This window comes from Schistocerca piceifrons, chromosome X (assembly GCF_021461385.2).
Source record: "Schistocerca piceifrons isolate TAMUIC-IGC-003096 chromosome X, iqSchPice1.1, whole genome shotgun sequence".
Lineage (NCBI taxonomy): Eukaryota > Metazoa > Arthropoda > Insecta > Orthoptera > Acrididae > Schistocerca > Schistocerca piceifrons.
Genome location: NC_060149.1, coordinates 191,388,612 through 191,412,888, shown reverse-complemented (window position 1 = coordinate 191,412,888; position 24,277 = coordinate 191,388,612). Strand labels below are relative to the sequence as shown.

Below are 24,277 nucleotides of genomic sequence, written 5' to 3'. Positions count from 1 at the left end.
ATTGGTATCGTCTGAAGTGATGTAGTCATCACATAAAGGATTGATGCAAGAACTCTCATAACAATACAACTCACGAGCTTCAATAAGGTAGAGAAAGAGCAATATCTTTGGATGATATACTGGTGAAACATGAAAAATGGACACCACTAAGCTTGGGAAGTAGGAACACCACATTACTAGAGTGACACTGATACAGAACAATAGTTTCAATCATTTAGTGTGTAGGAACCACGTACCAAACATGATAATCTTGAGTACAAGTCTGTGAGCGATGTTTTAAATAGTGGACAGTTGTCTCTAGCTTCCTATTGCGCTCATTAGCGTTGTACAACAGCATTTATGATCATCGCTTACCCGACTGACTGTTAAGTGGATCATTTTGTGGACCTGCAGGATTGAACAACACGTTAGCCTGAGATGTAAGTCGTGCATCAGTGTTGGTTCCAGCTCTTGTCAGTTGGTGTGTATGTTCGCCGTCATGGTTCTTGGCAGCAGTGGCATTTAAATTCACACCTTGTCTGCGACATCAGATAGGCAGCCATTGATAGTTTCACGACGGCCAAGGCACGAATTGGAACCAATGAGACACTTAAAGAGTCAACTAGGGCCGCATGCTGGAAGCTGAGCGACGACGGCGCCTAAATTCGGCGAGGAGGAGAGTGCACTAGTTTGCTCAGGTATGCCGTACGCAGCTGCAATCACTCATTGATGATTATATTCCGCAGATCTGTCAAATAGATAGAATGTCGATTCTATTTACGATCGGATGATATAGCGGACCAGTTGAGGTGCTCCTCAAATAGGAATGGTATATGTGCAGTCCTGTGAACACGGCTATTGTCAGTTTCGAAGACGAGTTTGTCCACAGCATACTCATGGTGAACATGCAGAAGAAAGGGCAACATTTAATCAGCGAGAACGCTGAAATTAATATCCTTGTTCATGTTCACGGTTACCTGAATGAGTGGCCTGTAGCCATGTACGAAGAAAGCTCCCAAAACATAACTGGACCACCTTCGGCCTGCATTCGACGCCATTTATCATTTGAAAGAGGCTTTATCGCGACTAATCGGACCACACTACACGCCTTCATTCGGCTACTGTTGGTTGGAAAAACTGAAGACGTGCAGGTTTGCGTGTCTCTGTGAGTAATGAACTCTTGCGAGATACCAGACTCCAAAGGCCGACTAAACTCAGTTCCTTGCAGACTGTTGTCTCGTAAACTGGTTGTGATGGACCTGCATTCACTAACAGTACCAACTGCTGTCGGATTGGAAACCGATCGTCATCGACAAAGCGTGACATTCATCTTCGATCCCTCCCTGTTCTTACATGGCTGCGAGTGGTACACCATTACTTGTAGACGTGTTGGACAGCCCGTGCCACTACACTAACAAATCGAGCAACTTTATTCACGGTGTTGTCATGGGCATGCCCAAACACTGTGGCTCGTTTCAGCTGTTCTGTCACATGTCCACTTGAGCTCATTTTACTGTGCTGACTGTGCACAACCGACTGGCACACTCTCTTCACTTCACTGTCGTGACGTACGTCAACGGTGGAAGTTGTACAGGCTATACCATCTACAGCGCTCCAAAGTGGCTAGTATTATTTATTGATTATTTATTATACAGCTACAGAAAGTTGTGTAAGACAGATAAAAACACACACTTCAACATTTGCAATTTAAGCATTGTCAGTAATGAGTGAAATTAACTATAAAGGAATTAGAAAATTTATAAAATACTAAATGAAAAGAGAAAAACACCCGGAACCCTAAAAACCATGATGCAACTTTTGTTAATCATCTACACGACACTGCCACGCGGTCTGAGGCGCCTTGTCACGGTCCGTGCGACTCCCCACGTCGGTGGTTCAAGTCCTCCTCCGGGAATGGGTGTGTTTTGTCTATAGCGTAAGTTATATTAAGTAGTGTGTAGGCTTAGGGACCGATGACCTACGTAGTTTGGTCCCATAAGACCTTACCACAAATTTCAAATTTTTTTACACGACACTAATCGTAAACGTAGGGGACATCTGAGTTAGGGAAGCTATATTTTTCAGGAAGCCACTGTTGCAGAATTCTATATCCGTGACACATGCCACCATTACTTCCACGCAGGTGTGCCGCGATTGCTGGGGATAGGATGCTAAATCGCTAGAACCGGGCTAGCATGCTCTTTTAGGAGGGCGACTGACATTTTGAGAGCGAACTCTTTCGCGAAGGCACTGTTTTGTAAAACACTCTCGAACTTTTTGCCACGACATTTCAGAATAAAACATCGAGCCTTTGACGATTACCTCTACCCTCTTTGCCAGGAGGAAATGACTGTGTACAGTGCTGTTGCGGCGGCGTTAATACAGCCCATAGACGGCTGCCGATTGGTCATTAATCACGTAATGCTGTCGCAGATGTTGTCAGCGTGTGCACTAGTGCCGCCATCGCTCCCGTTGTAGCGTAAACATTGCGACGAATATGTCTGCCTCTTCTCTGCATCAAGAGCTCGCTTCCATACACTGCAAAAATATATCCGCTGTGCCACCACAGCAGCAGTTTGAGACAGTCAGTTGCTCCTAACGAAGACGATGGAGGTAATCGTCGAAAGCTCGACATTTTACTCTGAACTGTGGCCGCAAAAGGTCCAATAATGTTTTATACATGACTACTACACTGAAATAGTGAAGGCAGCAGAGGATCAAGCAGGTAAAAAAAATGAGGGCTAGTAGAAATCCTTGGGTAACAGAAGTGATACTGAATTTAACTGATAAAAGGAGAAAATACAAAAATGCAGCAAGTGAAGCAGGCAAAAAGGAATACAAACGTCTCAAAAATGAGATCGACAGGAAGTGCAAAACTGCTAAGCAGGGATGGCTAGAGGACTAATGGAAGGATGTAGAGGTTTATCTCATGAGGGGTAAGATAGGCACTGCCTACAGGAAAATTAGAGACCTTTGGAGAAAAGAGAACCACTTGTATGAATATCAAGAGCTCAGATGGAAACCCAGTTCTAAGCAAAGAAGGGAAAGCAGAAAGGTGGAAGGAGTATATAGAGGGTCTATACAGGGGCTATGTACTTGAGGACAATATTATGGAAACGGAAGAGGATGTAGATGAAGATGAAATGGGAGATATGATACTGCGTGAAGAGTTTGACGGAGCACTGAAAGACCTAAGTCGAAACAAGGCCCCGGGAGTAGACAACATTCCATTAGAACTACTGGCGGCCTTGGGAGGGCCAGGCCTAACAAAACTCTACCATCTGGTGAGCAAGATGGATGAGACAGGCGAAATACCATCAGACTTCAAGAAGAATATAGTAATTCCAATCCCAAAGAAAGCAAATGTTGACAGATGTGAAAATTACCGAATTATCAGTTTAATGAGTTACAGCTGCAAAATACGCGAATTCTTTACAGACGAATGGAAAAACTGGTAGAAGCCGACCTCGGGGAAGATCAGTTTGGATTCTGTAGAAATGTTGGAACACGTGAGGCAATACTAACCTTACGACTTATCTTAGAAGAAAGGTTCAGGAAAGGCAAACCTACGTTTCTAGCATTTGTAGACTTAGAGAAAGCTTTTGACAATGTTGACTGGAATACTCTTTCAAATTCTGAAGGTGACAGGGGTAAAATACAGGGAGCGAAAGGCTATTTATAATTTGTACAGAAACCAGATGGCAGTTATAAGAGTCGAGGGACATGAAAGGGAAGCAGCGGTTGGGAAGGGAGTGAGACAGGGTTGTAGCCTCTCCCCGATGCTATTCAATCCGTATATTGAGCAAGCAGTAAAGGAAACAAAAGAAAAGTTCGGAGTAGGTATTAAAATCCATGGAGAAGAAATAAAAACTTTGAGGTTCACCGATGACATTGTAATTCTGTCAGAGACAGCAAAGGACTTGGAAGAGCAGTTGAACGGAATTTACAGTTTCTTGAAAGGAGGATATAAGATGAACATCAACAAAAGCAAAACGATGATAATGGAATGTAGTCAAATTAAATCGGGTGATGCTGAGGGAATTAGATTAGGAAATGAGACACTTAAAGTAGTAAAGGAGTTTTGCTATTTAGGGAGTAAAATAACTGATGATGGTCGAAGTAGAGAGGATATAAAATGTAGACTGGCAATGGCAAGGAAAGCGTTTCTGAAGAAGAGAAATTAGATAACATCGAGTATTGATTTAAGTGTCAGGAAGTCGTTTCTGAAAGTATTTGTATGGAGTGCAGCCACGTATGGAAGTGAAACATGGATGATAAATAGTTTAGACAAGAAGAGAATAGAAGCTTTCGAAATGTGGTGCTACAGAAGAATGCTGAAGATTAGATGGGTAGATCACATAACTAATGAGGAGGTATTGAATAGAATTGGGGAGAAGAGGAGCTTGTGGCACAACTTGACTAGAAGAAGGGATCGGTTGGTAGTACATGTTCTGAGGCATCAAGGGATCACCAATTTAGTACTGGAGGGCAGCGTGGAGGGTAAAAATCGTAGAGGGAGACCAAGAGATGAATACACTAAGCAGATTCAGAAGGGTGTAGCTTGCACAAGATAGAGTAGCATGGAGAGCGCTAAAGAAACTGGTATAAGCATGCGTATTCAAATTCAGAGAATACCGTGTTGTTGTCGGCAACGCCTATATTAAAAAAAAAAGTGTCTGGTGCAGTTGTTAGATCGGTTACTGCTGAGACAGTGGCAGGTTACCAAAATTATTTAAGTGAAACTGAACGTGGTGTTACAGTCGGCGCATGAGCGATGGGACACAGCATCTCCGAGGTAGCGATGAAGTGGGGATTTTCCCATACAACTATTTCACGAGTGGACAGAGCATATCAGGAATCCGGGAAAACAACAAAGCGCCGACATCGCTGCGGCGAGAAAAAGAGCCGGAAAAAAATCCTGCAAGAACGGGACCAACGACTACTGAAGAGAATCGTTCAACGTGACAGAAGTGCAACCCTTTGGCAAATTGCTGAAGATTTCGATGCTGGGGCATCAACGTGCGAACCATTCAATGAAACATCGTCGATATGGTCTTTCGGAGACGAAGGTCCACTCGTGTACCCTTGATGACTGCACGACACAAAGTTTTACGCCTCGCCTGGGCTCGTCAACATTGGACTGTTGATGACTGGGAACATGTTGCCTGGCCCGACGAGTCTCGTTTCAAATTGTATCGAGCGGATGGACGTTTACGGGTATGGAGACAACCTCATGAATTCGTGGGCCCCGCATGTGAGCAGGGGACTGTTCAAGCTAGTGGAGGCTCTGTAATGGTGTGGGACGTGTGCGGTTGGAGTGATCTGGGACCCTTGATACATATAGATATGACACTGACAGGTGACACGTACGTAAGCATCCTGTCTGATCACCTACATCTATTCATATTCATTGTACTTTCCGACGGGCGATTCCATCAGGACAATGCGGCACCTCACAGGTCCAGAATTGCTACAGAGTGGCACCAGGAACACTCTTCCGAGTTTAAACACTTCCGATGGCCACCAAACTCCCCAAACATGAACATTATTGAACACATCTGGGCTGCCTTGCAACGTGCTGTTCAGAAGAGATCTACACCCCCTCGTGCTCTTACGTATTTATGGACAGTCCTGCAGGATTCATGGTGTCAGTTCCCTCCTGCACTACTACAGACATTAGTCAAGTTTATGCATGTTGTGGCAGCTCTGCTTGTTCGCAGGGGATCTACACGATATTAGGCAGGTGTACCAGTTTCTTTGGCTCTTCAACGTATTTTGTTTGGTGTGTTTATAACGCAGCAATCATCAGCAGTTGGAGCGCTTGAGGTAAACACACTAATACGTAAACTGAACTGCATAGAATGGAGCAGTTTCTTCTTTATTTTTGTGATGGGTTTAGATAACAAAATGGCAACAGGCGCTTTTGCATTGGCGGAGGCCGTAACATTATAAGCAGACCTCAGTGTCCATGCGTTTGTATCTCTGATGGTAGGATCAGTGGAGACAGAAACGGTGAGGATTTTGCGTTCCTTTATGTTGGTGTAATAGGCAATGAAACAACTATGTTTCGAACGGTTGTGCTCGGCCACACATTGGACAGAAAACAAATAAACGCACTGTATGGCCTGCTCGGTCAACTCATCTAGCCTTAGTACCACTGATCACGTTTGGAATAGTATAGTGAGATGCGCTGCTACTCGAAAATGGCTTCCCATCTCCCTTACACGCTGAAAGCAACTTTCCAAGGACAGTGTCATTCATGGACGTTACAGAGACAGTGACAGCATCAAACATGTGTTTTACCGCCGCTTGGGTGATTCTCACCGCCCATTGACGTATTGATGTATAAGCTCTACGAAATGTAACGCAATCATATGGGAAAATGGCGAACCCCCAAAATTTATTGAAAGTGACCTCCGTTATGCGATTCACATTGTAAAGTTTCGTTCAATTGTTTGTTTCTGCAATGCGGGATTAGTGTGCGGGTGAGTTTTGTAAGCAATATGTGTAAGGTATCATCAAAAGACAGAATTGTACTGTATTGTATTGTATTGTATTTTAACCGGGGGCCTAGAAACGACGGAAAGGCTCCGTCCCCGCCGAAGCCGTAGTGGTCCACAACCCCACGACGACTACTGCAGTCCACTTCACCCCTCCGCCGCCTCACACCGAACCACTCTCTCAGGGTTATTGTGCGGTTCGGCCACCGGAGGATTCCCCCCCCCCCCTCCCCCCCTTCCCCCAAGGAACGTCTCACACCAGACGAGTGTAATCCCTATGTTTGCGTGATAGAGTAATGGTGGTGTACGCGTACGTGGAGAACTTGTTTGCGCAGCAGTCGCCGACATAGTGTAGCTGAGGCGGAATAAGGGGAACCAGCCCGCATTTTCCGGGGCAGATGGAAAACCGCCTAAAAACCATCCACAGACTGGCCGGCTCACCGGACCTCGACCCAAGTCCGCCGGGCGGATTCGTGCTGGGGACCAGGCGCTCCTTCCCGATCCGGAAAGCCGTCCGTTAGACCGAACGGCTAACCGGGCGGCCTAAAGACAGAGTTACGTGGTGAAATTTGGGAGTAGTTGCAAGTCTCACATCGACCTACTGGTTGACAATCACTTCGTGCTGTGATTTATAAATCATTTATTCCGCAGTTCAACAAGGATCATACCTACAACAAAAACGAAATATTTTTCCGTAAGGTTGCGTCATTTTTTGAACACCCTGCACATCAGATTGTTGTGCTGTTGTGGGTCATAAATTTCAAACGGAGAGGAATTTCGTCATAGATCAGCGTGAAGCAAATTTTCCCAAAATTCCAGTGCGGCTGCTTCACCAGGGCAGACTGTATACAGAAAGGAAAGCAGGAAGGCGGCTCCTTTGATATGTATCGAATCAAGCGCTGCGTTCGACGCCATATTGAAACCGAGTACAGTAAACGCAAAAAGGTAGCTCCTTGCTAATACGGCTCGAAATTGACGTAAATGAAAAAAAAAGTTGAAGGGATTTGAAGAAAGTAAAATATCATACAGAAGCGACACCGGCAGCTCAGGCATCGTTTTATTCTCTGGAAAGACCTGATGAGTGACGTAGTGACGTACATAAAACAATTGACAGACCCTGTGCAGGTAGTTAACTCAATCACAAGCAAATTAATCAAAATTACAAAAACATATCAGTGACACTTTGTCATGATTATCGTTGGAACGAAGGTCGCTATCCGATGTTGTCACCGAAGACACCTGAAATACAGATAACATCGTTGACAAAATAAAGTCGTGGTCATAGCTGGATGCTCGTGGACGGAATGCTTTCCAAAGCTTATAAGACAGAATGTTCCCTGAGCTTCAGTGCGTTCTTCAAGTTGGAGGAGACGCGACTGCAGAGTCCTACGAAAATATTTACATCGTTTCGTAACACAAGTCACGGCTGTTTCTTTGATTGTCTCTAAGCAGGCTGACGCCTGTCTGCTTTTTCAAGTCAGACAACTTGATAGCTTGTTTTGATTCTAGTGACTGTACTTTTTAAACACCAAGCTGCCCGCCTGGGACAGCGGATTCTGTTTTTGCAGTATTCGATGGTCAGCTACTTTTTTAAGTACTGTAAAAAGAAATACAAACTAGAAAATTATTTCCGCTTGTTCAGTTTCACTACATAAGAAAAATACTGTGTTTAAAATTTGGTTCAATTTTTAAAATACAGAAACTGTAAACATAGTTTGCTCGGCTGTTGTCTAGGAGAAACGTTTTTCTAACACGTTTTACAGCAGGCTGCACGTGTTCGAAAAATGTAATTGTCCTCAGTGTAGTTATTCCAATGACGAACACTTCAAATTTAAGGGATGAAAAATGACAGGAAACAGTTCTAAATACGTCATCGTAACACAATTAACTACAACAAAATGTGAAAGTAAATTAACTATTTGTTACACAGTGTTTGTAAGTTCTGTTCTATCAGGTTAGTAACAGACGACGGCATAGGTGTTACGAGAAAACCAAGTAATTCAGATGAAATAAGCACGTTAATATGCGTTTAAAAGCGTCATAAATCAGCTAAACCTTTAAATGTGAGTTAATGTAAAAGCAGATAATAGAAACATTTGCAATAGCTTCCACGAACTGAAAAAATACACTTATGAGCGACTGAATTAGAGACACCTACTGTAATACCCCGCCCCTCCAGCAGTACGAAGACAGATAACGAGTGACAGTTATATTTTTGTACGGCGCATAGTTCCGCCTTCAATACCTGCGATTCTACGGGTTGCGGAACGACAGACAGGTAACCTGGAGGTGACCGTTGGAAGTCAATACCCGGCCTGCCGGGCGGATCGGCGTTTCATATCTCACCAATGGAACCTTCGTTACGCCGATTCTGGAATACAGCTGTTACCTCGCTCTTCTGGACTTGGACTTCGATTTGGAACTGACAAGGGGAGGCCACAACTTTTGGAACGCGGATTTACTGTAAACTCCGTACACTCGTAGTACTCCATGAGGACAACAAAATGTGTAAGCAGTAGCGCGTACTTCTCAAGCGTTATTGAGAAAATCGCAAGATAATTTCGGTCGTCAAATATATGTGCGTGGCCATTTGAACCATGTTTGCTTGTCCGTGTCTTCAAAACTGTTCGTATTTAATCGAAAGAGAACGAGAAATTGCTTCTCGGAAGACGCTATTAAAATACACTCGATACTGCATAACAAATTATCACCGCCGATTTTTAAGGAAATACTGCGTTATGCATGGTTTGCTTCCAAATTATCGTCTGAAAGAGAGGTTTTTGAAAATGTTAACGAGTTTTTTTTTTTTTCCACCGAAAACGTCAAAAGACCTTGCGTATGCGGAAACATAGCATTTATTCAGTGCAGCTGGTGCCGTTTAACTTTATGTTTTCCATGTTTTTACGAAAAATACCATCCTGCAACTTGTACTCGAAATGTCGAAAGCGACGGTTAATTGTACATCTTTCGAAAGCTGTCTGTGCCGGTCAAAACTTGGAGGTAACAAGTCGTTTCGGGCTCCTTCCAGGTATAAGGGATTTCTCAAATCACGGACAAGCATACATTTTTAGTATAATTTTATGCGTTTGGTCGTTTACTAGTCGATAGTTATGAATATTGCATTATTTGTGATAATAAAAATAAAAAAAACTGACGAACGGATCTCGATCCAGCGATCCAGCGGCTTGAACGCCAACCGTTTTTTTTTTTTTTTTTTTTTTTTTTTTTTTTTTTTTTTTTTTTTTTTTTTTTAATGGTTCTATATTTTTCGTTGAATTTGTTCAGGGTGGACGTCCGATGACACGCGTTCAGTTTGTTCGTTGATCCGTTCGCTCAGTTCTTTTATTAGAAAGGGTAGCTAATACTCTGACCGAACGCGCTAAGCTAGCGTGCCGGCACCACTCGGCTGGAGCCGCTTCATGGTAAAAATGGCCACACATATTTGACGACCGAAATTATCTTGCGATTTTCTCAATAACGCTTGAGAAGTACGCGCTACTGCTTCCACATTTTGTTGTCCTCATGGAGTACTACGAGTGTACGAAGTTTGCAGTAAATCTGCGTTCCCTTGTGAGTTAGCTTGTGTGTAGTGTTGGGTAAGACGATTCTGCCTTTGTTTTATAACCAGTGATTTCAGCTCGTGTTACTTGCAGTCGTAACGTTCGCTCGGTTTATTATCCGCCAACTGAGTCTACCCATATGAACAGTAAACAGCATAGCAAATATGATTACAACCATAATTCGAGATATAAGGAGATAGGAAAGAATTCTTAAATGTTGGATCAACCCCAACTCCGCCGACAAAATTTTGGAGGTTGTTCTGGGATAGTCTCTAAGTATTTTGGTATGAGGGACCCGTGGTCTCCAGTGAATCATTAAAAAGTAATAATGTAATTACGACTTATACGGTTTTTACCTCAATTACTTTTGTGTGAAAATTTTTTCAGAACAGGAAGGAAGCCTGTAATATGTAATCGTCATAACGTACACAAAAAACACAGTTATTGCAGAAACCATCAGATGCAAAAGTACTGTGTTGTGGTTGCCGTCGTTTTGCCCGAGGCAGAACTGAATGCGAGCTCGAGGGCGATGGGTATGGTGGTTGTCTTGTCGACAGCGAGTACCCCGAGTAAATGAAACCAGTTCCAAACAAGACACGGCGCATATCCACTGTCGTGCACATACAGTATTTTCAGTGCAATACAATACGGATACAAAGATAAAGGGGGCAAGAAGTCAAACGCAGTGCACCTAAGTGGCTCTAAACACTATGGGACTTAACATCTGAGGTCATCAGTCCCATAGACTTAGAAACTACTTAATCCTAACTAACCTAAGGACATCACACACATCCATGACCGAGGCAGGATTCGAACCTGCGACCGTAGCAGCAGCGCAGTTTCGGAATGAAGCGCGTAGAACCCCTCGGCCACAGCGGCCGGCCGCAGTGCAACTACCATGTAACGTTCCACAGGAGACCAAGGATTCCTTCTACCAAAATATTCAGGAAAATATATCCCTCAACAGTCTCCGAAATTTTGTCTGTGAATTTCGGCTTCACCCTACATAAGTCTTGGCCAGTTTTCCATTAATGCTAAATTTAGACTCTACTCGGTAAAACTCGAGCGACAGCACCCTCTATATTTATTTTTGTTACTTCAAATCTCGAAACGAACCCCAGTGGTTTTGTGGGACTCGGTAGAACTGTAGTTGCCAGGTGTTCGGCTTCGTGACGCGTAATGCGAATGAATATTATGAAGCTGTGAACCAAAATCTGCCTATATAAACAGTAAATACATTGAAGAGCCAAACAAACTGGTAAACCTGCCTAATATCGTGTAGGGTCCACGCGAGCACGTAGAAGTGCCGCAACACGACGTGGCGTGGATTCGACTAATGTCTGAAGTACTGCTGGAAGGAGCTGACACCATGAATCCTACAGGTCTGTCCATAAATCCGTAAGAGCACGGAGGGGTGTAGATCTCTTCTGAACAGCACGTTGCAAGGCATGCCAGATTTGCTCAATAATATTCGTGTGTGGGGAGTTTGGTGGCCAGCGGAAGTATTTAAACTGAGAAGAGTGTCCCTGGAGCTACTCTGTAGCATTTCTGGACGTGTGGGGTGTCGCATTGCCCACATCCGTCGGAATGCACAATGGACATGAATGGATGCAGGTGATCAGACAGGATGCTTACGTGCGTGTCACCTGTCGGACTCGTGTCTAGACGTATCGCCACGCGGAGTGGGTGCGCGGTTAGAGGCGCCATGTCAGGAATTGCGCGGCCCCTCCCGCCGGAGGTTCGAGTCCGCCCTCGGGCATGGATTTGTGTATTGTTCTTAGCATAAGTTAGTTTAAGTAATGTGTAAGTCTAGGGATCGTTGACCTCAGCATTTTGGTCCCTTAGGAATTCACACTCATCTGAACATCATCTAGACGTATCAAGGGTCCGATACAACTTCAACTGCACACGCCCCACACTATTACAGAGCCTCCATCAGCTTGAACAGTCCCCTGCTGACGTGCAGGGTCCATGGATTCATGAAGTTCTCTCCATACCCGTACACGACCATGCGCTCGATACAATGTGAAGACTCGTCCGACCAGACAAGAAGTTTCCAGTCAATAACGGTCCAATGTCGGTGCTGTCGAGCCCGTGCGAGGTGTAAAGCTTTGTGTCGTGCAGTCATCAAGGGTACACCTGCCATTGTAAAAAAAAATGTTCAAATGTGTGTGAAATCTTATGGGACTTAACTGCTAAGATCATCAGTCCGTAAGCTTACACACTACTTAACCTAAATTATCCTGTGGACAAACGCACACACCCATGCCCGAGGGAGGACTCGAACCTCCGCTGGGACCAGCCGCATAGTCCATGACTGCAGCGCCCAGCCCGCTCGGTTAATCCCGCGCGGCTCCTGCCATTGGAGCAGCCGTAACCGATCTAACAAGTGCTCCAGACACTTGTTGTCTTATATAGGCGTTGCCGACCTCAGCGCAATATTCTGCGTGTTTACATATATCTGGGATTGAATACGCATGTCTATGGTTCAAATGGCTCTCAGCACTATGGGACTTAACTTCTGAGGTCATCAGTCCCCTAGAACTTAGAGCTACTTAAACCTAACTAACCTAAGGACATCACACACATCCATGCCCGAGGCAGGATTCGAACCTGTGACCGTAGCGGTCGTTCGGCTCCAGACTGTAGTGCCCAGAACCGCACGGCCACTCCGGCCGTTACGCATGTCTATACCAGTTTCTTTGGCGCTTCAGTGTAGAATGTGAAATCAAATTGCACCCATAATACTAAAGAAAGGCGAATTAAACAATTGTCAAATATGTGTGTTGAGTACATTAGGTGAGAAAAATTTTGCATGTCTCAGGACGCTCTGTATACACGTGTGAATAGAGTAGATGAGGTGGAAGTCTGGAGCAAGCGACCGCCTGTGGAAAATTCCGTAATGGTGCAGTGGTTGTACTAGCGCGCTATTTCCGCGCGTGGTGCGTACCACGTGGCGGGGGACGGAGAATGACCGCCTCGCTGCGCAATTATCCGCTTTCCGGCCCGCCGCGTCGGTCCGCGCATTACCGCGTAAAGGGCTCAGAATACACACCGGGGCATGCGGCACACGCCGCCTCTCACACGTCCCCCTGCCACCCTTCCTGCAGCGCGCATTTATAGACGAGACGCCGACTCTGTTCAAACACTGACATGTGCATTGTCAGATGTGTGTTGGGTAGTACTACCAGAGACAGGTAAACAGACTTACGGATCAGGGGACAGAGTGGGGTGGAAGACACAACTGTGACTGTAGGTATGTGGAGACGGTCGTGATATGTAGCCAGGAAAATGGGTGGTGAAAGTCTGCTGGGTTCCAAGAAATAAGAGGAGGGCGAGAGGGCAACAAAATGGGAGGCGGCTAGATGACACTATACATAAAGAAAAATGGAAAGAGCACGGCCGACTTCCTTCCCCCATCCTTTCCTAATACGGTGATCTTGCTGTTTGGTCCCTCCTCTCCCCCCCCCCCCCCCATTCAACCAACCAAAAAAAAAATGGAGGGTCAACATGGGTACATACAGGGTGGTCCATTCATAGTGACCGGGCCACAAATATCTCACGAAATAAGCATCAAACGAAAAAACTACAAAGAACGAAACTCGTCTAGCTTGAAGAGGGAAACCAGATGGCGCTATGGTTGGCCCGCTAGATGGCGCTGCCATAAGTCAAACGGATATCAACTGCGTTTTTTAAAATAGGAACCCCCATTTTTATTACATATTCGTGTAGTACGTAAAGAAATATGAATGTTTTAGTTGGACCACTTTTTTCGCTTTGTGATAGATGGCACTGTAATAGTCACAGACGTATAAGTACGTGGTATCACGTAACATTCCGCCAGTGCGAACGGTATTTGTTTCGTGACACATTATCCGTGTTAAAATGGACCTTTTACCAATTGCGGAAAAAGTCGATATCGTGTTGATGTATGGCTATTGTGATCAAAATGCCCAACGGGCATGTGCTATGTATCCTGCTCGGTATCCTGGACGACATCATCCAAGTGTACGGACCGTTCGCCGGATATTTACGTTACTTAGGGAAACATGAAGTGTTCAGCCACATGCGAAACGTCAACCACGACCTGCAACAAAGGATGATGCCCAAGTAGGTGTTTTAGCTGCTGTCGCGGCTAATCCGCACATCAGTAGCAGACAAATTGCGCGAGAATCAGGAATCTCAAAAACGTCGGTGTTGAGAATACTACATCAATATCGATTGCACCCGTACCATAGTTCTATGCGCCAGGAATTGCAAGGCGACGGATTTGAACGTCGTGTACAGTTCTGCCACTCAACACAAGAGAAATTACCGGACGATGACAGATTTTTTGCACGCGTTCTATTTAGCGACGTAGCGTCATTCACCAACAGCGGTAACGTAAACCGGCATAATATGCACTATTGGGCAACGGAAAATCCACGATGGCTGCGACAAGTGGAACATCAGCGACCTTGGCGGGTTAATGTATGGTGCGGCATTATGGGAGGAAGGATAATTGGCCCCCATTTTATCGATGGCACTCTAAATGGTGCAGTGTGTGCTGATTTTCTACATAATGTTCTACCGATGTTACTACAAGATGTTTCACTGCATGACAGAATGGCGATGTACTCCCAATGATGGATGTCCGGCACATAGCTCGCGTGCGGTTGAAGCGGTATTGAATAGCATATTTCAAGACAGGTGGGTTGGTCGTCGAAGCACCATACCATGGACCGCACGCTCACCAGATCTGACGTGCCCGGATTTCTTTCTGTGGGGAAAGTTGAAGGATATTTGCTATCGTGATCCACCGACAACGCACACGTATTGCCAAATGCATTGAGGTTGACGGACATCATTTTGAGCAATTATTGCATTAATGTGGTATTTACAGGTAATCACGCTGTGACAGCATGCGTTCTCCGTAATGATAAGTTCACAAAGGTACATGTATCACATGGGACAACCGAAATAAAATGTTCAAACGTACCTACGGTCTGTATTTTAATTTTAAAAAAACCTACCTGTTACCAACTGTTCGTCTAAAATTGTGAGCCATATGTTTGTGACTATTACAGCGCCTTCTATCACAAAGCGAAAAAAGTACTCAAACTAAAACATTCATATTTCTCTACGTACTACGCGAATATGTAATAAAATGGTTCCTATTTTAAAAAACGCAGTTGATACCCGTTTGACGTATGGCAGCGCCGTCTAGCGGGCCAACTATAGCACCATCTGGGTTCCCCCTTCAAGCTAGACAAGTTTCGTTCTTTGTAGATTTTTCATTTGACGCTTATTTTGTGAGATATTTTGCCCAGTCACGATCAATGGACCACCCTGTATAGCTAAAGATTCGAGGTAATAAATAAACACTTACCACGTAAGTAAATGGAAAGTATGTTTCTAAATGAAGTTTATTAAAAGTGATTTTAAACAACATTATGATTTCACACTGTAGGCGTAAATATAAATGGATTCTCGAATGAAACCACCCTCGAGTAAACAATACAGGGATGTCCGTGGGAAAAACGTGACTGTGTCAAATAAAATTCACAGTACTTAACAAATTACGCCTGTGTTTGGCTGATAGTGATCGAAATTGCAAATCTCATTGGAAATTGCATTATGTTAAAGATGAAAAGGGACATTAGTCGTAAGGGGTATCATTGTAATGAAAGTTATTTAAACCTCTTTCCTTTCTTGCGAAGACAGTGATTTCAGTTACATTACCTAGCTTTGAATCCCCGATGAGCAACGATTTGGAAAGAGAGTCATTGAAATGCGCTCTGGACAGTGACGTACGTGTAGTAGCCAAAGACTCTACTAGCAGAGCGCCACGCTCATTGCATTAAGTGCCATTGTCCAACGGAATTCCTAACGAATCTGGTGTGAGACCACTGGAAGCAGTCCTTACTTCTGTGTTAGGTACTTTATTGTTATCTTAGCGCGAATGAATGACACGCCCTAAAGCATAGAAAGTTAAGTTTCATTGCTAACGATTGCACTAACCGTTTAACCCATGTAGTTCTCGTATTAAATTTCACTGGACAGTCGGTTTCGCTGTTTGTGCCAGTCATGCCCATGAGGACAAATGTGCAGTACTGGCCACAAACAGTAAGATTTATATTATAGTTTACTTGCAGTATTTTACGAAGTTCTTACAATTTCTAATTTATACACTACAATGATAAATTTAATTAGTTGTGTGGAATAGATTTAATAAGTATAGTTCATTTAAGTAATATTTTTTCAGTAACGCTTAATTTTTATAAAAGTTAAAAAAATTACTAAATATGTGTAGAAAAAATGCAGAAAGATATTTTACGGTGGGGGGAGGAGGGAACGACGACAATGACGACACAGCTTTGGCAGTTGTGCTACGGGCACAGGATCCCCTAGCTACGGCTCTCTTCCAATCCTTTCGCTTCCCCCTCTCTCTTCCCCGTTTGTTATGCCATTCTTCAGTTTTCCGCCCGTCACGCCGCTCGCACTTATTATTATTACTATTATTTATAATAATGGGTGGTGATTTGCAGGGTTGGTTCGTGAAGTTCCTGCTTCTGTCTTGGGTTGCTCTTGCTGAGATTTCTCGTTTGTTGCTGTGCCTTCTCGGCTGCGAATGGTTGCAATCGTGTGTCTTCTGATAGATTCATGTTCGTGACAGTAAGGCTATGGACCGCTTGTGGCGGTCTCGATCTTCCTGTTGTCGCCCTGATTGCCTAATCACTGAGTTTGTAGATCTTCTTGTGCGATGATACAGTTAGTTTGCACATTTTTTGATTTCATCGAACACTTGTAGTTAAGCTGCTTGCTCATGGAGATATTTCGAAGGGAAATTATATCACACGTGATGTACTCGACGTAGAGCCACGTTCTACGGATTGTAGCCACTGCAGAGGTTGATGCGCTGCGTTGCCGGACAATGCACTACCGCAGTCCGTCACTGGCTTTATGTAGAGACTGAAGATGTCGAGCCACATCTGAAGGAAAGTGTTGATTTCTCGTCGAGGAGAATGTAATCTTCCCCCTCCTTCCTATACTTGCATCTATTGTCCACATCAGTCTCTTATGAAGATTTGAGAGGAGCGAAGATTAAAATAAACTTTGTAGTTCACTAATCTTTTCACGTAGAGTTGGCTCCATTTCTTCTTGTCTAGGGGTCTGATTCTTGACTCTGAAATTATCACATTTTAGGTCCTCATGGTTGCATTGATCTAAATAAATCTGAAAATTGTTATTGCAGAATTTTTGGTGTTACGTTAATATATTTTGTCACATAGTATATCATACAGTCTTTTCACTTTTTGCATTAACAAAGCCGAAATTACATTCTTCGCACAAAATACAAAAATACGTCCGATCACATCAGAGGCATGATTACTACTCTCACTCAGCGAAAATAGCAATATTCTAAAGGGTTTACAATTTTTCTCGACAAATGAATTTCTATTAGTTTCGTTTACTATATCGTAAATTGATCCATAAATCAACATAGGAAACAGTACTAGATTGCGTAACTAATAACAGAACTTTTAAATGTGCCAGATAATTCCTAATTTCAAATGTTTCTAAAAAAATAATCTTAACTGTACATTCATAACTAGTACTTATCGATTATAACATCCAAAATAAAATAATTCATTTTCATAAATTTTAGCTTGAAATATAACAAACTGTGTATAAAATTACATGAAAGTTTTCAGAAAAGCAGCTGAGATAATATTGGCCTGTCCAAAATTGGAAAAATAATAGTGATATCGACAACAACTGTCGAGGAAAAGTAATGCTAGGGGAGGATGACCCTTTACAAGAGGACAGAGCACCAAATCGCTGCTTCATTTTCCGTCGGAGTACGCCGGCCGTAGTGGCCGAACGGTTCTAGGTGCTTCAGTCTGGAACCGCGCGACCGCTACGGTCGCAGGTTCGAATCCTGCCTCGGGCATGGATGTATCTGATGTCCTTAGATTAGTTAGGTTTAAGTAGTTCTAAGGTCTAGGGGACTGATGACCTCAGCTGTCCCTTAGTGCTCAGGGCCATTTGAACCATTTGAACAGTCGGATTTCTGCAATGTGACGCTGCCGGGTTAATTTTCCGTCTGAGACAACGTCCAGGTATTTTGTTTTTTCTGTACTGGTTCTCCAAAGAGATGAATGTTTTGAGGTTTGGCTTCGGTCTCCAGGTAAAGAGCCTGTCTTAGCTGTTTGTGGCATTAAAGCCAGTGCGCCAGTTGGTTGCCTTTCGTTCACGTCCTGTAGTCTGCGATGGAGAGCCACCGGCCATCTGCTTCTTGTCAGAAGCTACACTACTGGCCATTAAAATTGCTACACTACGAAGGTGACGTGTTACAGATGCGAAATTTAACCGACAGTAAGAAGATGCTGTGATATGCAAATGATTACCTTTTCAGAGCATTCACACAAGGTTGCCGTCGGTGGCGACACCAACAACGTGCTGACATGAGGAAAGTTTCCAACCGATTTCTAATACACAAACAGCAGTTGACCGGCGTTGCCTGGTGAAACGTTGTTGTGATGCCTCGTGGAAGGAGGAGAAATGCGTACCATCACGTTTCCGACTTTGATAAAGGTCGGATTGTAACCTATCGCGATTGCGGTTTATCGTATCGCGACATTGCTGCTTGCGTTGGTCGAGAGCCAATGACTGTTAGCAGAATATGGAACCGGTGGGTTCAGGAGGGTAATACGGAACGCCGTGCTGGATCCCAACGGCCTCGTATCACTAGCAGTCGAGATGACAGGCATCTTATCCGCAGGACTGTAACGGATCGTGCAGCCACGTCACGATTCCTGAGTCAACAGATGTGGACGTTTGCAAGACAACAACCATCTGCACGAACAGTTCGACGACGTTTGCAGCAGCATGGACTATCAGCTCGGAGACCATGGCTGCGGTTACCCTTGACGCTGCATCACAGACAGGAGCGCCTGCCATGGTGTACTCAACGACGAACCTGGGTGCACGAATGGCAAAACGTCTTTTTTTCGGATGAATCCAGGTCCTGTTTGCAGCATCATGATGGTCGCATCCGTGTTTGGCGACATCGTGGTGAACGCACATTGGGAGCGTGAACGCACATTGGGATACTGGCGTATCACCCGGTGTGATGGTATGGAGTGCCATTGGTTACACGTCTCGGTCACCTCTTGTTCGCACTGACGGCACTTTGAACAGTGGAAGTTACTTTTCAGATGTGTAACGACCCGTGCCTCTACCCTTCATTCGATCCCTGCGAAACCCTACATTTCAGCAGGATAATGCACGACCGTATGTTGCAGGTCCTGTACGGGCCTTTCTGGATACAGAAAATGTTCGACTGCTGCCCTGGCCAGCACATTCTCCAGATCTCTCACCAATTGAAAATGTCTGGTCAATGGTGGCCGAACAACTGGCTCGTGACAATACGCCAGTCACTACTGTTGATGAACTGTGGTATCGTGTTGAACCTGCATGGGCAGCTGTACCTGTACACGCCATCTAAGCTCTGTTTGACTCAATGCCCAGGCGTATCAAGGCTGTTATTACGGCCAGAGGTGGTTGTTCTGGGTACTGATTTCTATGGATCTATGCACCAACATTGCGTGAAAATGTAATCACATGTCAGTTCTAGTATAATATATTTGTCCAATGAATCCCCGTTTATCATCTGCATTTCTTCTTGGTGTAGCAGTTTTAATGCCCAGTAGTGTATATCATCTGTATAGATGGCTCGCAGAATCCTTGGCCTCACCTCTAAATCGGCTGTATGTATGGAGTAGAGCATAGTGCGGAGGGCACATCCCTGTAGCACAACTGTTTTTATTCTTCTGACTGTGAGCCTCTCACGAAACGGCACCACTGCGGATCTGACAGGCCACGCGCGCCGGCTACCATATCCTACTTGTGCCGCTGGATAACAGATGGATGCATTTGACATGTCGCGCAGCTCTTCGACTTTCTCTTTCACACACATAAACAGATACTCAAACATGCACTGGCTCTTCATATTTTTACCTGAGGCGTATTGTCCGAGGAAGAAATCAAAATATTTCCAATGCACTGGTTTCGACCAAGGTTTTCGGTTGTTATCACTGGTTTTTAGGCAAATGCCACAACTGGTAACTCTCTCCCAAATATTCCCGATTGTTGCATTTGGTTGAAAAGAGCTGCGCTGTACAATAAGTTGCATTTCGAACACTCCGCTCGACACTTAGCGATAGAGGATAGAACATATTAAAAGAAAGAACCACCAACAGTTAAATTCTCTTATGAAGCCCACAACTACGCGCCATAGTGTTATTGTGTTTATAACTTTGCCTGCCTTTCAGATTTTGAGTTGGATACGATTTGGACTGCCTGTACTTAGCTTACGACTACCTTGGTCTCGTCTGGGGATAGTTTGGCTCGCACATTCCTACCTGATGTAGCTCCCTCTCCCATAACTAAGCTTGTGCTAACTTCGACCATTATCACAGCTCGACGGTCATCGATCATTTAACGCTCCGGTCAGTGTTTGTGGATTCGTGGGCTTGAGCAGGACAACAGTTTTTCGGAACTCGCTGTTTACGTTCTGAACAATCTATTTGTTTTAACTATTTGAGAGATACTAAACGCAGCAACGAAGGATAGCTAAATTTTGGCAGGTCGAAGTTTTGAAGAAATTTAGTTGGAAATCCCGCTTTGAGTAATAGACATTACATTGTAAATTTAACAATATATTAAAAGTTTATTTTCCCCTAGAATGTTCTACAGATTTATATTAGTGTCTAAAAGTTTCAGAAGGCTCTACACGGTTCTGTTCGGCTAAATAGGGGCTTACATGTTACCGACGCTGTCACCATTCACAGTAATGACTTCGAAAACTGTGGAACAGACACTAACCGCAGTCCGCGTGTGGTAAAACTGTCACAGAGGTCACGAATGTCATGTTGTAGAGCATGCTCTGCAACAGGATATTGCGAGTTGCCAGTATACACCCTCTACCTACGCCCATTCATCCTAATTGATAATTTGGTGGTAGTCATGCCGATGTAGAAGGCCGAACACATCGGCATGACTACCACAAAATATCTTCAGTGACCTTCGTCCGTACAGTTAGTTCATGCTAACCATATTATACACTGAACAGCCAAAGAAAATGGTACACCTGCGTAATATCGTCTAGGGGCCCCCGACCACGCAGAAGTGCTGCAACACGACGTGGCATGGACTCAACCGATGTCTAGAGTAGTGCTGGAAGGAATCGACGCCATGAATCCTACAGGGCTGTCCATAGATCCGTAAGAGTAGGGGGCCGGGGGGTGGTAGAGATCTCTTCTGAACAGCACGTTGCAAGACATCCCAGGTATGCTCAATAATGTTCATGCCTGGGGAGTTTGGTGGCCAGCAGAAGTGTTTAAACTCAGACGAGTATTCCTGGAGCCATTCTGTAGCAATTCTGGTCGTGTGGGGTGTCGCATTGTCCTCCTGGAATTGCCCAAGTCTGTCGGAATGCGCAATGGACATAAATGGATGCAGATGATCAGACAGAATGCTTACGTACGTGTCACATAGCAGAGTTGTATCTAGACGTATCAGGGGTCGCATATCACTCCAACTAAACGCGCCCCACACCATTACAGAGACTCCACCACCTTAAACAGTCCGCTGCTGACATGCAGGGTCCATGGATTCATGAGGTTGTCTCCATATCCTAACATATACACCCGCTCAATACAATTTGAAACGAGACTCGTCCGACCGGGCAACACTTTTCCAGTCATCAACTGTCCAACGTCGGTGTTGGCGGGCCCAGGGGAGGCGTAATGTTTTGTATCGTGCAGTCATCAAGGGTACACGAGTGGACCTTCGGCTGCAAAAGCCCATATCGATGATGTTTCGTTGAAAAGTTGGCACGCTGATACTAGTTGATGGCTCAGCATTGAAATCTGCAGCAATTTGCGGAATATTTGGACTTCTGTCACGTTGAACGATTCTCTGCAGTCGTCGTTGGTCCCGTTCTTGCAGGATCTTTTTCCGGCCGCAGCGATGTCGGAGATTTGATGTTTTACCGAGTTTCTGATATTCACGATACACTTCTGAAATGGTCGTACTGGAAAATCCCCACTTTATCGCTACCTCGGAGATGCACTGTTCCATGGGTCGTGCGCCGACTATAACACCACGTTCAGAATCACTTAAATCTTGGTAACCTGCCATTGTAGCAGCAGTAACCGATCTAACAACTGCACCAGATACTTGTTGTCTTATATGGGCGTTGACGATTGTAGCCCCGTATTCTGCCTCTGTACATGTCTTTGTGTTTGAATACGCATGCCTATAACAGTTTCTTTGGCGCTTCAGTATAGTTCATAAAGTTAGATCTTTGTATTGTAATGAAATGCTCATGTTTGACTCCTTCACCTCTACCGGAACCTGCTCTTCGTGGGATCTGTAAAACATCACGTTTTTAATGTAATGTCGTTCTTGTCAACTCGGCCGTGGTCGCCTTCTCTAACGCCCGTGACATATACGGTACGCTAAATTCTACCTTTTCCTGAATCTTGGCGGCTAATTAAAAGTGAGCGCCGGACCGCACCGGCAAGCCAGAAGCTTGAAGTGCTCTTCCGGTTGAACATCCAGTCACCCCGCCCCGGCCTCACACATCACAGTGTTGTTTCTGTTAGTCCTTCCCTCTTTCCTTTCCAAACTTGAAGGCACGTTTCCGCGCTTGGAGTAGTAATTTGTCAGCAGGTTTCAAAACAGCGCATATTCCGCTGTAGCTGGAATATTCGTTATGAAACCTGCCCTTTTCTTGTATCGCGCGAGAAGGCCGTTAGTTAAGGAAGAAAGGAAGAAGTCAGGAAGAAATAAGGACGATTAGTATTTAACGTCCCGCCGACCACGTCTGTTGCCTTCCAGTTCTATTAACGGGCGGTCGCCGAGTACAAGTAGCGTAATTTAAAACTGCAGCGTGGTCTGATGGTCTTGTGCAAGTGTGTTCTATTTCATATAACACAACCGAGCACTACTCAAGAATGATTTGCAGGAGACTTATGCGAACTTGTAACCATACTCAGCACGATTACAGATCATTACGGGCGATAACATCTTGGCCGAACAGTAATTTATGTCATTCTGATAATCAGCTTTTGCTCCAATTCCTCGACATTTACAATCTCAGTATCGAATCGACAGTTTATCACTGTTTCGAATGGCAGTCGGTGATCTGCCGGGTGATAGCGGTTATGCTTATCTGTTCTTCCACCGGCCTGCTAATAACAGCAAAGAGACAGTTCGCATGAATCGGCGGAGTGTGATTGAGCGTTTCGCTGGCGACAGGAGCTCAGTTATCGGGGTGTTCGGCCGTGGCGCCAGATTTTCGCGAACCGACACGTGACGTCCACGTTCCAGCACAAGGTCAGTAACCAGTTTCCGGACCGAATGCGCCAAATTCGCCGAGCACTATTTCAATAAGGAAAGAAAAAGCTGTATAGTATTATGTAAGTCTGCAGGCTTTTGTGGCCGATGCGATTGAAGATAAAATCTTGTGTGTTGTTACACCACGTCCTATTGTTGCTGCGCGATGGACGTTTCGAACCCTCGGCTGGGATCTTCTTCAGGGTCCTGTGGTGTCCAAGGTCAGCTGTACACTGTTAAACACCGGTGTCGCTTTCTCTTCTCCGTTGGTGTTTTCCTGCGCTTATGCTGGAGAAGTGCTATTGGTTAAAGTTCTTCCAGCTACTTTTGATGGGCCATCGTCATAGCATAGAAACAAAACGGGCATAGCAAGACACGGGAAATGTTTATTAAAAGTATTATTCTCCGAAGAGGTGGCTTCCTGGACGCTGTATTGCGTCCTCTCCTCGGCCACGTGTTCACTTCCTTGTTGGCGCGAAGCCACGAAGCCCTGAGCCTATAGCCGTCCCCTCTATTGAAGTCACATTTGTTCTTGGAAATCTATCGTTTGTCCGCAGCTCGTGGTCGTGCGGTAGCGTTCGCGCTCCCCACGCCCGGGTTCGATTCCCGGCGGGGTCAGGGATTTTCTCTGCCTCGAGATGACTGCGTGTTGTGTGATGTTCTTAGGTTAGTTAGGTTTAAGTAGTTCTAAGTTCTAGGGGACTGATGACCATAGATGTTAAGTCCCGTAGTGCTCAGAGCCATTTGAACCATTTTTTGAATCTATCGTTTCTCGGACTTTCCTTTCATAAATGTTGGTTTCCTTGGCTAGTAGACGTACGTTGTTGAAATCAGTATCATTGCTACAGTTTC

General features: G+C 44.7%; 1 protein-coding gene across 2 annotated transcripts in view; it reads left to right on the top strand.

Moving 5' to 3' along the window:
* Window positions 1-24,277, top strand: part of LOC124721868 (sulfate transporter-like) — a 478,624-nt gene that overhangs the window by 176,065 nt on the left and 278,282 nt on the right. The gene's annotated exons all lie outside the window — the stretch shown is intronic.